At 37.4% G+C, this 16538-nt stretch overlaps 1 pseudogene; it reads right to left on the bottom strand.

Moving 5' to 3' along the window:
- Positions 1 to 3908: 3908 nt before the first annotated feature.
- The window catches only part of LOC127485806 (eukaryotic translation initiation factor 3 subunit H pseudogene), a 50310-nt pseudogene continuing 37680 nt past the window's right edge, over positions 3909 to 16538 (bottom strand).

The raw sequence follows: 16538 nt of genomic DNA, 5'->3' as shown, positions 1-16538 counted from the left end.
ATCCCAGCTTCACCCTGGCCCAGACCTGGGTATTATGAGGATTTAGAGAATGAATAAAAGGTGGAAATTTTTTCTCTATCTCTCTTTTTGTTTCTCTGTCAAATAAATATTTTTCAAATTTAAAAAAACACTGCATTTTATAAACTTTTCATAAGGGTTAAATTAGTTCACACGTGAAAAGAGTTTGCATTACTCTCTTGTGTGTTTCTTCTATTGTTATTATTATATGTGTTTTCATAGGAGGAACTCAGAGACAAGGTTCAGGAATAGCAAACTGGATATCAAGACTCAGATAATATGTTTATGATAGTGGGAAGCCAGTCAGACTAAACTACCACTGTACAGCAAAAAAAGAAAGCACATTCTTGGATTTTCTTACCCTTGGGCTATTGATGCCCGATACTCTGCCTTCTGCAGAGAGACTAACTGGTAACCCCATCTAATGTCTGTAGACCATTGTCCTGATGGAGACTGGACATGGCTGTACTTTTGGGCAACTGCTTTGATGACTGTATGTTGAATAAGCCAGAGTAACCAGAGTTAGAGGTGGCTACTTTCTCTCTGACTCATCATTGATAGAATGCAGCCTCCTCAAAAATATGTTATTTCAAATTTCTATGGACTGAATAATGGAAGTGTTGGGACTGGCACTGTGGCACAGCGGATTAACTCCTTAGCCTGAAGCGCCAGCATCCCATGTAGGTGCAGGTTCAAGACCCGGCTGCTCCACTTCTGATCCAGCTCTCTGCTGTGGCCTGGGAAAGCAATGGAGGATGGCCCAAGTCCTCAGGCCCATGCCCCCACATGGGAGACAGGGAAGAAGTTCCTGGCTCCTGGCTTTGGATCAGCGCAGCTCCAGCCATTGTGGTCAATTGGGGGGGTGAACCATCAGATGGAAGACCTCTCTCTCTCTCTGCCTCTCTTCTCTCTGTGTAACTCTGACTTTCAAATAAATAAATAAATCTTAAAAAAAAATGGAAGTGTTTACATTTAAAATAAAGTGGTAAAATTGCAACATATTTATTATGTATATAATTACTATGTGCATATATACACCACATTTTTTGGCTGAATTACTTGAAGGACGATTCTACACCTTACTTAAGGGTAGATACCTATTATCTATGACACATAAGACATTTAAATAAAGTAAGGATCACAAAGATTTATGGCATTTTCATAAGTAGCATGGTTTGAGCTACGTTAAAAACCAAAAGATGCCCTCAAAGATTTCACATATATATTTATATTTTATTTATTTTCATTAGAAGTAGGAGTTATCAAAAAATATCTATACTTTCCACACTCTCCTGGCTGGCTGATTATCTCTGCCAGAAGACTTTGAGTAGAAGTGACATGTTTTACCTTCAGGTTGACGTTAACAACACTTGTGTTTCCTACATCCCTGCATTTCCTTGTAATGAACCTCTTGGAAGCTATGTGCCCCAGATCATGTATCTACAAGATGAATGTATACAACCTATCTGATTGGACTTTATGACCTTGAAAAAGAAGCCTGTGATGTAGGAATTTATCTGCCATTACAACAAATACTCTCCTGATTAATACAATGATTGGACAAATTGGTAATTTTAGATTGGCCTTGAAAAATGAATGGGAGTTACACAGGCATACTTTTCTAGATAAAGAAAACTATAACTAAAAAGGAATGGAAGAATGAAAGTTCATTGTCTGATGCAAGAATATAACAGAATGTCATTGTTGGCAAAACCAGTGATGTTTTCCTTGTAAAGAACAGTTTCTGTGTGGGAAGGCATTGTATCTCAGATAGTCAAGATAGCTCAGGACAGCGACATCCCATACTGGAGTGCCTGGTTTGAGTGCTGGCTCCCAGCTAAGGCATCCTGGGAGGCAGCAGGTGATGATTCAAGAGCCACTCACGTGAGCGACACAGATAGAGTTCCATATCCTGCCTGGAACTGTTACGGGCAGGTGGAGAGTGAACCAGTCACTGGAAGATGTCACTCTTGTTTCGCCCGATTCCCTTCTCTTGCTGTGCCTCTCAGTTAGATGAAAAGAAGCAAATAAGTATTTTTAAAAGAGCGCATTGATTGTATTAGTTTAATTTTCTCACCTTTAATGTATACTATTTTCTTTTAATCTAATTGCCAACATGCATCAAGATAAAGTAGATTGATGATTGTAGCAATCTGCTGGGGGAACAGAAGTAGGGGGAATTGTTTTCATTGAAGCAGCACTGATCTTGTTGCCTTTGCTTTGCATTAATACCACTTACATCACACCAGCTGCATCAATCCCTTGTCTTTTCTGGGCACAGGCATCCAGTGATTCTATTGAAGGTTGTTTCTTTTGGATGTAACAAGAAGTGAAATGATTATATTTTTAAAATATTTTATTTATTTATTTATTTGAAAAGCAGAGTTACAAAGAGAAAGAGAAAGAGAGAGTTATCTCCCTTATGCTGGTTTACTCCCTAAATGGCCAGAGCTATTACAAGCTGAAGCTAGGATCCAGGAGCTTCTTCTGGGTCACCCATGTGGTTGAAGGGGCCCAAGAACTTGGGCCATCTGCTGCCTTCCCAGGCACAGCGGCAGAGAGTTGGATTGGAAGTGGACCATTCAGGATGCAAACCTGTGCCCATATGGGATATCATCATCCCTGCAGACAGTGACTTAATCCAATGCCATAGTGCCAGCCCTGAGAAATGCCGGTTTTATCCAGACCACATAGGAAAATATAAGTAATAATGTATTTTCTGTTCTTATATTTAGCAATTGGAGATTTTTAAACATAAATTTTGAAGGATGCATATTTTACCTATGTCTTCTGTAGAGGAGCATATGCCCTAATCATTGTATCTTAGAATGTGAACTTTTGCCAGTCTCCACATATCACCATCAGGTGGAAGACAGTTAAAAAACTTGGGTAGATTGAGAAAAGTAGTCATATTGTTTCAAAAATATCCCTCCTTCTTCTGGTGTGCCCTAGACTGACCCACAAAGCGAACTTTCTCATCTGAAATTAAGAGATGACATTACTTGGAATCTTATGCAACTATCAGAGGAGATAAGTTGCAGCTACCATGGCAGTATTTACTGGAGTATATCCTTTAACCTTCAGGAATGTGATGATGGCTTCTGTAGCAGCATATAAATGCATCATACTACCACTGAATATTGAAGGAAGTACAGCAGTGCCAACATTGACAAGTGGCATTAACTGACCAGCAAGGGTTGATACATGGGTCTACTCTGATAGCTCAAGCACAAACTCCAATGGATAATTGGTAACATATAGTCCTGATCTCATATTGGGTCCAATATAAGTGAAAGTCATATAAAGTCATCATGGCCGTACCATTCTAAAAGCCCAATTTCATGCAGTCTCACCAAAAAAAAAAAAAAAAAAAAAAAAAAAAAAAGTATTTCAATCATCAGTCCACCCTCCTAGATCCCTATGGCTATAGGGTTCCAAGATGACCTCATCCTTGTGAGTGCTGAATTCGTCCAAGCATTTAATGATGTTGAAGGGAAGAGAGGATAGGGGAGAGCCTTCCAGAGATAAAATGGTGACTAGGACTCACACAGTTCTGGTTTTGCACTGGATCATTCTGCTTAAATAGAAGAACTAGAGACAGACTTGGAAAATTTTGAGAAAGTTTTCCAAGGAGTTGGGTCCTCTGATGTGTGGGAACCAGGCAGGACAGAATTCTTGCTTAACAAAAAAAGCACTATCATTTGAAGTGTAAGCACTCCAGATGATCTGAAGTCTTAATGTGGCTTTTTAAACCTTAATTTCTATTAGAGAAAATTAGATTAATTGTCCTTCAACATGTTGACTTCAGGGGTTTGCAAAAAGGTCAAGGAAAATGCATGTTACCAAAGAAATTATGCATGAATTTGAAAAATTTTTACAGCAAAATAAACTTAATTTTCAATTTCTGACATCCATGAAATTTTCAAAATCCTCTTGTGTGTGTCATATTTAACTATCTCTTGGCTCATTTTTCCATTCTGTCCATCAGCAACTGCAGATTCTTCTCCAAGTTATTTCTTTTGTCAACACTGAGTAATTCATATTGATTTGCTACACGTGGTTTCTTCTCAAGCTCCCATGTTAAAACATTGAGAAGATGAGAATTGTTCATTACAATAGGCATTCTTCAAACATATGTTCAATGGTAACATTCTCCTTTTTTTGATGTTTCAGGGGGAAATCCTTCTCTTTATAACTGCCATCAGTATAGATGCCAGTCTGTGTACTATTAGCTACAGAGATTCCTGAACAGTTATTGAGCTGTAAATGAAATGACAGATTCCCCAATGTCATGTTGGCAACAGAACTGAAAATCCACAAGACCCAAGCTAACTAATAAGCTACAGCGTGTGAACTGGCATCAGCCTATGTGGAGAAGATCAACATTTACATGGTGAATGCTCACCATCATTCCATATGAGCTGGAGGAAAGAAAAACAGTTGGTTATTTCAAGCTCATTTTCTATAACCAGGTTCAAAAACACTCAGTAACCAACCTCAGTTCCTTGTCCTTCGTCCTGGTAAAATCTGATTACCTTTAATACCACCAAACCAAATGTTTGCACTTCCTTCATGGCTGAATCTCCAGAGCCACATTTGGCTTTTCCTTTCCCTACCACACTGGTGGTGGAGCTACAAGAATTGGTCTTAGAGCTAGTGCCTTACTTGCCACATGCCACCTTTCTATCTAGACAGGAAGAAATGCAGTTTACTCATATTTCTTTCACTATTTTTAGCCCATGTTTAGTGATGATGACTTCAATTGACCAGTTTAATTTTTAAAAAAGATTTATTTATTTATTTGAAAGAGTTATTCAGAGAGAGAAGGAGAGGCAGAGAGAGAGGTCTTCCATTTGCTGATTCACTCCCCAATTGGCCACAATGGCTGGAGCTACACTGATCCAAAGCCAGGAGCCAGGAACAACTTCTGCGTCTCCCATGTGGGTGCAGGGGCCCAAGAACTTGGGCCATCTTTCACTGCTATCACAGGCCATAGCAGAGAGCTGGTTAGGAAGTGGAGCAGTGGGACTCAAACTGGCACCCATATGGGATGCTGGCACTGCAGGCAGCAGCTTTACTTGCTATGCCACAGTGCTAGCCCCAACCAGTTTAATATTAAACTGCTTATAATTTACGTGCAAAATAATTGAGGACAATATTCTTATCTCACAAAATCTAGTTTCTTCCTCTTTCTATCTTATGCCCTTTAAGTTTCTATCAACTTATGGTTACCTGGTAACTAAGGTAGCTTTAAATCAAGATATCTGTTTTTCTTGTTTCCATGTCAACCAATTGGCAAAATTGTCCTTTTTCTAACAAAGGTAGAGTTAGTACATAATAAACTATTTTTTCTAGAAATCAATAAAATTTTTTTAATATTTGCTATTTTGGGGAAATTATTTTCTTTTAAAACCACTTTGCTATAAAACTATAAGAAATAAAATAGTTAAAAATAGAAAATAGTTTCTTAATGAAAAAACTCTTCAAACAAATTAGGATGTTTCTTCTGAGTGGTGTATTTTCATTTAGTCCTTGGGGAGAGACTTTTTTCTTAAAAGATTTATTTATTTCATTTGAAAGTCAGAGTTACAGGGGGAGAGCAAGAGTTAGAGTGCGAGAGAGAGGAAGAGAGAGAGAAGAAACTGGTCTTCCATCCACTGAGATACTCCCGGGATGGCCAAATGGCAGGCCATGGTTGGGCCAGGCCAAAGCCAGGAGCAAGGAGCTTCATTTAGGATCTCCTAAATGGGTGGCAGAGACCCAAAACATGAGCCATCCTCTGTTGCTTTTTCCTGACCATTAGCAGAATGCTAGATCAGAGGTGGAGCAGCCAGAACACAAACCAGGGTCCATATGGGTGTTGCAGGTGGTGGCTTTACCCAGTACACATACCACTGGTCGCTTGGGGAAAGATTTTAACTTGTGAGAACCAGAGGATATAAAAGCAGAAAGGAGTCAGAATTGGTGAGAATAACAAAGTCCATATATTGAGTTTGTAAGATTTATTTTATGATGTTAGAGATGAATAAAACTGAATAAGATGGAATAGGAGATCAATAGTGAATTTTAGTTTCAACTCCATGAAGAATTTGTTCATCAATTTAGTCAATGATAATGATTGAATCCTAATTTACACTGAGCCCTATGCTGACAGCAGGGAATACATCATCATCATGGAAATGGTAATCTAAAATGAAGACATATGATCAAAAGTAACAGACTTCAGTGAATTAAAATTTTAACTATAAGTGAAATGTTGGAAAGGCTAACAATTCTTGTGTAAAGTCAGTTCACACAGGCCTCTTAGTACTGTAAGACTGGTACAAAATTTCTGTGAAAAATCTACCCTAAGTTCTGAAATTTGGTTGATGAGAAGAGGATACCTAAGTCCAAGAGGGAGTTGAAGGTTGTTAATATGATTTCAGAAGTTAGTGAAATGAGCAGAAGCATAGTTCATTAGAAATATAAGCATCAAGCAGCCAAGAATCCATCCATGCACTCCATATTCTTCAGAGTCTCAGATAGTTGATTTATCTAGGCAGTGAAAACCAGGATGATGCCTTTAACTCAAGTGAAGATCTGCCACTTTCCAATGACTCCAATAAGGAGACTATAGTTCACAGGCTCTAAAGGTGATCTCCAATTATCTCCACCTTCTGAAACCTTCAAGCTGGTATACGCCCCTCCCCTTTGCCGGGCCTCTTACCTACTTCTTACCAAGAGAATACAACAATGGTGCTGGGTTCTGCCTTCAACCACATGATCCTGGAAACATTTTTCTCCAGTCATGAGTTGAGATGAGACTGCTCTTCTGGTGGACAACTTAACTGCAAGAGTGTGGGAGGTGCAGGAGCAGAAGATCCAGCTAACCTGAGACTGGATTCCTGATCCATGGAAACAGTGAGATAAAACATGTATGTTTCTCTAAGTCACTAATATTGTGATAACTTGTTACACAGCATTAGATAACTGTGTAGAGGATAAGACTCAACTGCATGAGAAATTAAAAAAAAAAAATCGTGAATCTAATTATAGCCATGGAATAAGCATGCTTTGATCTTGAAAAAGTAAGTTTACATCTTTAGACTTTGAAGCCTCACCACTACACTAGACACAAAGGCTAACTTATGGCAAGGAAGTATGTTTTTATTTTATTAATTTATTTTTTAAAGATTTATTTTATTTACTTGAAAGAAAGAGAGAGAGAGAGAGAGAGATCTTCCATCCGTGGGTTCACTTCCTAAATGGCTGCAATGGCTGGAGCTAAGCCACATGGGTACAGGGGCTAAAGGACTTGGGCCATCCTCCACTGTTTTCCCAGGCACATTAGCAGAGAGCTGGATCAGAAGTGGAGCAGCTGAGACTTGAACTGGCACCCATATGGGATGCCGGCTCTGTAGGCCAGGGCTTTAGACCACTGCGCCACAGTGCCAGCTCCAGGAAGTATGTTTTTAGATTAACTTGAATCCGTGGTTTTGTAAAACAGCCTTTAAGAAACCTATTCTAATAAAAGGTATTGTTTACATATTGGCCATAATCATAATAATTATTATGTTGTGCATTTCTGAAAATCAAATAGAATAATAGAGTGAATACATACAAAAATGCTTAGGATGTTGACTAGATCTCATTTGATGATAGTATTATTATCAGTTCCAAGTGGAAGGAATTGGTCAAAATCTGAAGACTATCAGGGAAATATCAACCTGAAAATTTTCTGAATGATTGCAAAACTCAGAAGATCAAGCAGATACACTTTGGCAAACACTACAGCCCCTCATTAACAAGTAATGTTTCTTTAACATCTATTCCTATAAATCCCACATGTCTCACTGCAATATGTTATAATTAAAAACTATTAATGTAGTCACAATTTTGCAAAAACATTTATCATCTCCAGTAAAACCACTGTGTAATTATTACCATTTCACAGCTTAAGGTTAAGCAGCATTTACTGATTTTGCTATTGGTGTGATTTAATGGTTTTTCAAATCCCTGGAATAGTAAAATAACATTAGGCAGGTAGTATCTTTCATCTGCAAATCCCTGCTATTTACAGCTATCAAAACATATCATTACAAGCAAAAGGCAGGGAGATAGAAGGGAACAAATCCATGCATTATTCAAAATCTGCTTTTCTCTTCTGCTAGCTTTCTCAAAATCTTCTTTCTTTAGGAGATGCCCAGAAGCATGCATGTAGATTGGTTTATTAACAAGATCATTAATCAGAAATCCATGAGTCATGATATCCCATTGATCAGAAAGCAAAAAAACAAAACAAAACAAAACCCACCAATTTACCTATAAGTAGATGTGGAATCTAACTGCAATTCATTATAAATTGCTTTAATCACAGCTTATTAATTTAATAATTCAGAAAGTAAAAAATGTGCATGTGACTAATGTATACTTTGCAAGCTAATAAACAGTCTCAGTTTTCAAAAAAGCTTTGTTGTATGTCTACCTTAGGAAAAAGCAGTAGTTCTCCATTCACATTTCAAAGTGATTTTTCCATTTGTGATCATTCTTTTATTAGGGAATTTTCTCAATCCTCACTTATGAATGAGAAATTATAGTGTACAGGACTATGATCCCATCTCTGATTGCAAAAAATTCTTTTTAAAATCACTATGAAAGATTGTGGGGAGCAATTCAGACTAGACTAAGTTACTGGAATTAAGACTTATTCTATGCATCTGCTCTCCCACAATATGGCGCTGAGAAGGGAGTAACAACTTCTACGCAGCTGCCTCTCGCCAACTTGAGTGATGACCTGCAGGAGCTGATCCTGCTCCTGATTGGAGGAGAGCAGCGTACTCGGCGTGTGGGTAGCAGAGTTGGGATTGGTGGAAGAGGACTATAAAGGAGGAGAGAGACAACATGCACCAGGAACATCTAAGAGGAACACCTGTGCAGCCCCCGAGAGAGCCGGCCGGTGGTGTGCCGCTCCCCTGCGGAAGTGGGGAAAGTGGCAGGGGGAACCGTCCTTCCACGGAGGTGGAAGGGACGGTAGCCAACCCGGGAAGAACCAGCAGCAAACCTGGGGAGGGCCGAGCAGACGAAAGAACAACTCAGGGTGCTGTGTCGTTCCTCCACGAAGAGGGGGAGCGACAAAAGATTGTCTTCTACCTCTTGGAAAACGGTGATTTCTGATAAGAAAAAATATTCTTTTCTGCACCTCAGTTCTACATCTGTAGGTGTAAAGCAATAATACCCATTACCTAGTTGATAGTGTTGAAATGAAAATCATTAAACAGCCTAGTGGAAAGAAGGGGACATCAAAGAAGGAAGTACTTTTCTCTGAAGGGAGGAGAGAACTTCCACTCTTCTTATGTCTTCATCTAAATAGTGACGGAGTCTGTGAACCCAAAAGGCTTGCATGACAAGAGCCTTGGGTGATCACTAATGTCATAAATAAGAGTGTCAATTGTTAAATTAACAACAGGAGTCACTGTGCACTTGCTCCACATGCAGGACCTCTGTCCTTAATGAGTTGTACTATGAGAATTAATGGTAAAACTTGTCTTCAAACAGTATGTTATACTTTGTGTAGGTGCAAACTTAGTATAGAGTTGACCTTCTGTATATAAAGATAATTAAAAATGAATCTTTGGCTGGTGCCGCGGCTCAATAGGCTAATCCTCCGCCTTGCAGCACCGGCACACCGGGTTCTAGTCCCGGTCGGGGCGCCGGATTCTGTCCCGGTTGCCCCTCTTCCAGGCCAGCTCTCTGCTGTGGCCCGGGAGTGCAGTGGAGGATGGCCCAAGTGCTTGGGCTTTGCACCCCATGGGAGACCAGGAGAAGTACCTGGCTCCCGCCATCGGATCAAGCGCAGTGTGCAGGCCGCAGCGTGCCAGCCGCGGCAGCCATTGGAGGGTGAACCAACGGCAAAGGAAGACCTTTCTCTCTGTCTCTCTCTCTCACTGTTCACTCTGCCTGTCAAAAAATTTTAAAAAAATGAATCTTAATGAAGAATGGGATGGGAGAGGTAGTAAGAGGTGGGATGGTTTGGGGGTGGGAGGGTGGGTACGGGAGGGGAATAACTGCTATAATCCACAAATTGTACCTATGAAATTTATATTTATTAAATAAAAGCTTTCTAAAAAAGGGAGTGAGATTACATGGTAAAAAAAAAAGAAAATCATTAAACATAAGAAATTTAATAGATGCATATTTTAAGTAGTAATATTACCAACAACATTTTCTTAATATTACAATAAATTGATAGTAATATGCGTTATCACTATTCTGTAACACACAATATTGCATCACAACTAATGCATTATGACATTGATTTTATAGGCTAATACTAATTATAATTTATGTTTGAATTCAAAACTTCTATTTCTGGGAAAATAGGCATATGATTAGAATCAAAGAAGTATTTATGATTCAATTATGCTGTTTAACTATACTTTCTACAGTAAATATTTTATCTGGAGAGTGAAATTACACTATATCCCTAAATCTTTTGAGACTGGATAATCATATTAATATGGAGGAATTCAAAATCTTTTCTTGTTTTTAATAAATAAATATAATTGATTGCACATTTTACAACAAAGAATCTAAGATTCAAAGTGTATTACCCGGAGCCGGTGCTATTGCGCAGCAGGTTAATGCCCTGGCCTGAAGCACTGGCATCCCATATGGGAGCCGGTTCTGGTCCCGGCTGCTCCTCTTCCAATCCAGCTCTCTGCTATGGCGTGGGATAGCAGTCGAAGATGGCGCAGGTCTTTGGGACCCTGCACCCAAGTGGGAGACCTGGAAGAAGCTCCTAGCTCTTAGCTTCTGATTGGCACAGCTCCGGCTGTTGCGGCCATCTGGGGAGTGAACCAGCTGGTGGAAGACCTCTCTCTCTGTCTCTATCTCTCTCTGTAACTCTGTCTTTCAAATAAATGAAATAAATATTTAAAAAAGTATATTACCCATGTTAAGTGATGGTTAGTTATTAAAATTGTATCCAAATTACTTGAAAAAATGTTTCTAAATATATTCATATAAACCTTTGTTTAAAATTTTCTTCCGAAGTTCATTTGAAATCTATGCAAATTTTTTTTATTCAGTCATTGTGATAATTATAATATTCTTTGTAATGATTCACATGTTTTTGCTTTTATTTTCAATAGGAGAATTCATTGTGGCTTTCGTATCAATTACAAACTCCAAAGACCTAAGCAAACCCTGAAAAACTTCCTACTAACTAGTCTAGCCAGATGATAGAAAGATGAAAGTGAGTAAGTTGCTTTTATTATTTTCTATTTCAAGCTGCTCATACATTAGTTACTTTGCCAAAAATCAGTGATATGATCAGTTTCTTATCTAAACATCTGTCAAATGATTGATTCTAACAGTAATTCTATATCTCTGAAAAGCATGTCTATTTCTTGTCCATTTATGAGTGATTAATTTTTTTTTCTTTTTGCAAAGAGGTAATATAGTGGTCAAAATATCTGAGATGAGAAGTTTGCTATGGCAGAAAAAGCAACACTAGGAAAACATTTGATAGTCAAGAGACCAAGAAATGAATTTATGACATCAGATATCAATTTGATTAATATTCTATAAGACAAAATCTCTAGGGAGTTCGGTATTTTGTCTTTAAAATGGGATAGTTTTAATACTCTGCTTTCGCTTCAGATTGCATAAATATTTCACCTTTTAAAATGGGGCACTTTTTCTTCAATGCTCTTGTAGTTTTGATAATTAGAAGTATCTGTCCGGGATGGTCAGCTACTAAAATTTTTCTAAGCTTCAATGCAAAGATACCACCATCTTACACTTAGTGCAAGATGTTTCTTGTTACCCATTGAATAACCCCACTCCCGATGGAATCCTTAGAGCCTATGAATATTTGACCTTAAATGGCAACAGGGATCTTGCAGATGTGATTAAATTATTGATTTTGAGATGGAGAAATTCTCTTGGATTATTTGTGTCAATCCAATATAATCACAAGATTCTTTATAAGAGGGAGATAGAGGCATAAGCATTAGAGACAAAAGGGCAATATGATGATAGAGCATTAGATGTTCTGCTGCCAATTTTGAAGAGATAAGAAGGGGCCCCACACCAAAGAAATCAAGTGGCTTCCATCTACTGGAAAATGCCTGTCCATGTGTCTCCCCTGAGTCCTGTAGGGGGAATGTGGTCATTTTGACAACTACAATTCAGACATTGTACTGTTGGTAATTTGCTTCATGTACAATAGATTAACATACCCGTTCTACTAGAGATAAAGGCGTGTCAGAGATGGGTGAGTTTTGTGATTTGGTAAGTTTTAATTTTGACTAGTTTGTATAATTTTTGCTATTTGTGACTTTTGAACTAATCTTTCTAAAATAAATATAGCATGGAAATTTGAAAAAAAAAATCTACTAGAAGCAGTCAGAAAGTCTTAGATTCATTTTATATATTTTCAAGGCTGATTTCCTAGAAACATTTTCACACATTAAAGTCAAAGTGTGAACCATACATTGAGAAAAAGAATTCAACTGTGTTATTATATCTCCAGTGTTTGAATTTATTAAATATGGTTTATTATTAACAAAATCTACAAAAATATATTAGAGCTAAAAAATCAAAAGCCATATAGTTTTTGTCAAAAGAGCTACAGATAGAATCTATGTATTATTTTTGATAGGTGATAAATTATGAAAATTCTATAATTTCATGGTAAAATGTGCAGTCTTTGTTAGAATGTTCAGCAGCATAGTTTCTGGATCTCACTCTCTGTCACCAAATCCTAAGTGTGTGATTCAGAAAATGCTTCTCTTCTATCCTGTAGCTACTCATTTGTGAAGCAGAGGTTAAAGTGATACCTTCTTTTAAGAATTATGCAAATTAATACATGCAGACCTTTGATTAGTGTCTGATGCTAGGTAAACAAGGTTTGAGTGTGTCAGCTATTTTTAGTGCTGTTCTTGTATGATCCCTGCCGGGTCCAAGTGACGTCAAGTTTTCATTTTATCATTTACCAAACACAGTGTTGTATTCCATTGTAAGAGGGGTACCTATGTTCTATCATAAAATAAATACATTCCTAATCTCTAAAAGGATTTGCAGAATCCCCTCCAATTTCGCTCTCACTTTACCTAAAAGAAGTTTAATATTTAAAATGATTGATTCATGCAGAAACATAGCTGCAGGTATAAAGAGCTTTCCAGCCCTTGTTTGTAAGGCAGCTAGTCTTCTAAAGGAAGGGTAGTTTTAACTCAGTTGATTTAAATTCTAGAATGTGGATTCAAGTTTGGAACAAAATTTCCTGACCATTCGTGATTGCTTAATTGGTTTTTAATTTGAAGGGAACCAATAAACAGCCTCCTCAATTGTCTTAAATTTGTATTTTTTAGCCAATTTTTTTCTCAAATACTTTTTTATATATTGCAGGATTTTAAGAATTTCATTTTTTGCACAAATTTCAAACAAGTCAAAGTTTTGCTTTCTATTTGATTTCAAACTAGGAGCTCCAATTTTATCACATTCAGATAATGACACATGTACAATATTATGGAGAGTATTTTGAAAAAAAATATTACCTATTTGAGAGTTAAGAAAAAAAAAAAAAAGCAGACAAAAGAAAGAGCTCCACCTGCTGGTTCTCTCTTCCACAAAGGCCCCCAGCTGGGGATTTAATCCAGGTCTGTCTCCTGTGGATGTTAGGAACCCAAAGAATCATCACTGCTGCCTCCCAGGGTCTGCGTTAGCAGGGTGCTGGAGTCAGGAGCAGAGCCACACATCAAAGCCAGGCATTTCCACACGGTTAAGCACCGCCCTGGTGGACAGTGCTTTGAAATTCTAACAACTAGTTTCCTGTAATCTCTTATCAACTCTTGTCCCTCCTTCTTTCAAGCCAAACTATCTGGAATTTGATGTCTCAGAAGTGGATTTAGCCAAATTTTGCTTTTTTGAGCTTTGTATTGGTTGAATTTATTGCCTTGTGAAGAAGACAATGATAATGAGGAAATTTTATGTCTCTTCTATAATAGTTTAAGAATCTCTGACATTTGAATGGTTGTCTCTGCTTTTGTCCCTGACTTTGTAGCTCATTCCTGGAGTAAGGAGTCATAATGTTCAGAAAGATGAGTGTTTTGGGAGTAGAGGAGGCTTGTGAACAAACCCAATATTCAAAACATCCTGGGGACTCTCACATGACATAGGACTGAAAGAAGTATCTGTGTTGAAGTTAGTCATTCGGTGCAGCTGGGGAACAATGGCTTTTATTCCTCAAGACCAAATGCTTTCTCTCATTTTGTCTCATCTGACCAGTCTAAGGCTCCTATTCTCCTGCTGGGAAGAGTAACTTAATTCCGTTTGTCAAATTGGAAGAAGGAGCTGAGTCTCCGTGTATCAAATTAACTTGTCCTGCTCCTTGGAAGCCCATATTTTATATTATTTTTCAGTCACTAAGCTTTACAAGGGCAAACCTTTTTGTGTTTAACTGTATGGGTGGGGTGCAATGGGGGCGAGTGATGGTTTTCCAGCACAGCATATTACAAGCAGAGATTGATTAGTAGGAAACACAATTGACTCTGCGTATAAGGTTTATTCAACAGTAATAAAGGTGATATCTTGTCTTCCATATGAGTGACACCTCTCTATCCCCTTTTTGTTGCAAATTCATGTAGAAATGGGGATGACATCTACTTATAACACATAGACATCTAAGTGTCAGAAACTTGCAAGTGCTGAAATACTAGCACATTTCAATCCTTACTGTTATCCCCATTTTTTCACATAAGGAAGTTGAGAAACACTCAAGTTAATTGGAATGCCCAAGGTTACACAGATAGTAAGTAGTGGGACTGGGATTCAGATCCAGAGAGGAAGGCTTTGTTTTGCACACGTGGTATAAGACCTGTAGATGTTCTATTTATAGATCCTATAAGTTCCATTACTGTGGAATGAGTAGACTCCTGCTAGGCAGGAAAACTGGCTCAGATGTCACCTGAATGCCAATGTCAATTTTCTTAAACTGGGAAGAGGAATCTGAAAACTGAATTTGTCTCCATCCACTCCATACCACATACTTTCATATTTTAAAATCTCCCCTCAAATTAGATGTAACCATATGGGAAATGGTCAGGAACTCTGAACTCCTATGGGGGTATATTATAAATATTAATATCAGTTATAGCAAAATAAGTGTATATATCTTAATCAAGTGCGGTTGAGGATGGATATTTGTATTTGCTCTATTGGAGTGGTAACACATGTTTGCAGTGTTGAGTTGTGCTCATTTAGTCAACTAAATAAATTAGTAAGCCATATGTGCTGCTGTAGCCTTGTTTAATAAGATATTAATCTTTGTTAGAAAAAATAAGGTGTTTTACTTATTTATCTGAAATATTAATTCTAGGAGTTTGACTTCCCCAACTGCTCTATAAAAATAGATATACATACTTACATTAATGAGTAAATAGATGAAAATTCTGAACAGTATTACCTTCTTGGTTACAAATAAATCTAAATACTAAAATAAATGTGTCATTAAGTACAACTCATTTGAAAGCCACTGGTATCATTTTAAAGGTAGTGTCTCTCAATGAAACAAAAATTACAAGACTACATTTTGATGACAACTTTTGCTTGAGCTACTCTTCCTAAAATTTTTCTTATTGTTCCTATCAGGTATCATTGCTTACTTAATAAATAATGTATCACTGAAAGATTTAAGAACACATTTATTTACTATTGTTTTATGTACCACATGCTTTTAAAAGTTATGTAATCTTTCTTATATTCATCAACATATGTCATGTGAAATCAATACATATGTCAAAAAGATCCCAACAGGCATACACTTGAATTATAATTACTTTGAATGAATCATTTCTTTATTTCTTATAACTTTCTAAATTATTTGTTTTGTGACAATCTATAATCTACTATATTTGTAGAATTGACGGTAATATTTATTCATGTACTCTTTCATTCAAGAACATCAACAGGGTCCTGTTAGATACAAGGAGTTCTAAGTACTGAGGACATAGCCTTGATGAAAGTCTTTCTATATTAAAGATTGTAGTGCAGCACACTGAGTTTATAAGTAATGAGAGTTTTTTCCCTATTGCCTTTCACTATTCCATAAGGCACTAGCTGTAGGGTTTTCATGGATTCACTTTATTAAGTAGAGGATGTTCTCTTTTATGCTTGGTTTGCCTGGAGTTGTCAGCAGAAATTGGATTCGGGTTTAGATCAAATGTTTTATTTTGCTTCTATTAACAAAATTATATTTTTCAGTTTTTATTCTGTTAATATGGTGAATGACAATGATTCATTATATAATGTTAAACAAATGTTACATTCTTGGGATATAATGTAGTATTTTTATTTATTTATTTATTTTATTTGAAAGACAGGGTTACAGAGAAAGGTAGACCCAGAGAGAGGTGTTCCAACTACTAGTTCACTCCCAGATACCACAACGGCCAGAGCTGAGCTGATCTGAAAGCAGGAGCCAATAGCTTCTTCTGGGTCTCCCACATGGAGAAGAACTTGGACCATCTTCCATTGCTTTC

Source organism: Oryctolagus cuniculus, chromosome 1 (genome assembly GCF_964237555.1).
Source record: "Oryctolagus cuniculus chromosome 1, mOryCun1.1, whole genome shotgun sequence".
NCBI lineage: Eukaryota > Metazoa > Chordata > Mammalia > Lagomorpha > Leporidae > Oryctolagus > Oryctolagus cuniculus.
This window is presented reverse-complemented; position numbering and strand designations above follow the sequence as displayed.